Source organism: Hypanus sabinus, unplaced genomic scaffold (genome assembly GCF_030144855.1).
Source record: "Hypanus sabinus isolate sHypSab1 unplaced genomic scaffold, sHypSab1.hap1 scaffold_794, whole genome shotgun sequence".
Taxonomy (NCBI): Eukaryota; Metazoa; Chordata; class Chondrichthyes; order Myliobatiformes; family Dasyatidae; genus Hypanus; species Hypanus sabinus.
The window spans coordinates 100,001-102,314 of NW_026781645.1; the positions used below are offsets into that span (position 1 = coordinate 100,001).

The following is a 2,314-nucleotide window of genomic DNA, read 5'->3' on the forward strand; positions in this document are numbered from 1 at the left end:
GCTCTATGAACTCATCGTAAGCATTTCTTTGTTTCTTGACAGAGATTCTTCACTCTCTGATCACTTCCGACCGGGACTAGAAGACTCTTTGGAAACAACATCAGGAGATGAACAGGAACCGGTGCTAATGTCGTCTAAATGTCCATGAGATGCATTGGAACGTTGAATCCAGGATAAACGCGTATTCCCTACTGGTCCTATGCCAGACCACCTGTCTCAAGAATGCTTATACACTCAACGAAATCCTCTCTACCCCCGAATTCTTCTGTCAAATTGTGGGACATTGTGGAGGGAGTGTCACTCTGTGCTTGACACGGGGATTCGACGAGAGTGTGATGGGAAGGGGTGAAAGGAGTTTCTCTCTGTGTCTGACAGCGGGAGTGTGTGATAGGACTGTGTGGAGGGAGGTTCCCTCGGTGTCTTTCCCTGGGAGAGTGTGATGGGACGCTCTCAATAGAACCGATATTGAATGTGATGAGGATGGACGGGAGGGCGATGAACTTTCCTCAGCCTTCGCAAAAAGTAGAGACGCTGCTGGGCTTTCATTTCTATGGAGCTGGTGTTGAGGGACCAAAAGAGATTCTCCGTCAGGTGAACACGAAAACTTTTGGTGCTCTTGACGATCTCAACCGAGGAGCCGTCGATGTTCGGCGGGAGTGGTCGCTCCGTGCCGTTCTGAAATCAAGAACCATCTCTTTTGTTTTGTTCATGTTAAGAGACAGGTTGTTGGCTCTGCACCAGTCTGTTAATTGAAGAATGTCCTGGGGTTTTCCTTTACCCTACTCGCCAAGGCCTTCTCATGCCCCCTTTTTGCTCTTCTCAGCTCCTTATATGCTCCTTTCTTGGTACCCTATATTCCTCAATACAGCCATCTGACCCTTGTTTCCTAACCTCATGTATGCTGTCTTCTTCCACCTGACTAGATTTTCCACTTCACCTGTCACCCATAGTTTATTCACTCTACCATTCTTTATCTTCCTCACCGGTACAAATTTACCCCTAACATTCTGCAAGAGATCTTTAAACATCGACCACATGTCCGTTGTACATTGCCCTGCAAAATCTTTATCCTAATTCACACCCGCAAGTTCTATCCTTATAGCTTCATAATTTGACCTTCCCCAATGAAGAGTGTTCCTCTCTGATTCTACCCCCTTTCCATGTTAATAGTAAAGGCCAGGGAGCGGTGTACACTGTCCCCCAGATGCTCACCCACTGACAGATCTGTGACCAGACCCGCTTCGCTACCTAATACTAGATTTATTATGTCATGCCTTTGGAACAAATCAAATGTCATCAATATTCGGGAAGTTACTGTCACACATGATAACAGCCCTGTTATTTTTGCACCTTTCCAAATCTGCCTCCCAATCTGCTCTCCGGTATCTCTGCTGCTGACAGGGGGCCTATAGAATACTTCCAGGAGAGTAACTTCTCCTTTCCTGTTCCTGACTTCCACCCATATTGAGTCAAAGGAGGATTCTGCTACATTACCCGCCCTTTCTGTAGCTGTAACAGTATCCTTGACCAGTAATGCAATCCCTACTCACCATTCCGCCCTTCTGTATCCCTTTTAAAGCACTGAAATCCTGGAATATTGAGAATATATTACTCTCCTGGTGCCAGCCAAGTCACTGTTATGACCGGTACGTCATAATTCAATGTATGTATCAGTTCATCACCTTTGTTCCTGATTTTTCTTGCATTGAAGTACTCACACATTAGTCCTTCTACCTTACCAGCTTTACACACTTTATTCTGCCTCTCTTTCCACAAAGCATTTCTATAGGTTAGGTCTGGATTTACTCCATGCACTCTTTCAATACTTCTCCTTAGAGAATATCCTTTTCCTTAGTGAATGCCGAAGAAAACGCTGCACATCTCGGTCGCCTCTCACCCGCAGCTCTCCCGACTCTCCTCACTCTCTGTGGCACAGGCAATTGTGGGGAGTATGAGGGAGAAATGAAGTCTTGTATTATACCTCCCCCTTCCACTGGATATATATCAACAAGATCTGAGTCTGTTCACAGCTTTGCGTACACAGGCCGGTTGTATGTTTCCACACCACTTGCTTCAGTCTGCAATATTAACACCCATTCTCTCGCCTCTACTCTCCTCCTCCTATTTTCTCTACCCGCAGCGCACCATCCGGTCACACAGACACACGCTATCTCTGAGAGGCACGCTCAATTTGAGTCAACAGGGGTGTCGAAATACTGGGTATTGGTGAGTGGGGAGAACGGAGGAGGGGTTGCGCACTTTTTCTGACTCCATTAGAGTGTGTAGTGATGATGACGGAGCTGATTCTTTGACT

At 46.3% G+C, this 2,314-nt stretch overlaps 1 long non-coding RNA gene across 1 annotated transcript in view; it reads left to right on the top strand.

Moving 5' to 3' along the window:
* Nucleotides 1-672, top strand: part of LOC132390157 (uncharacterized) — a 14,766-nt gene extending 14,094 nt beyond the window's left edge. The window contains exon 3 of the long non-coding RNA XR_009510810.1: nt 43-672. This is a non-coding gene — a long non-coding RNA (uncharacterized LOC132390157). The remainder of the gene's footprint in view (nt 1-42) is intronic.
* The last annotated feature ends 1,642 nt before the right edge of the window (nt 673-2,314 follow it).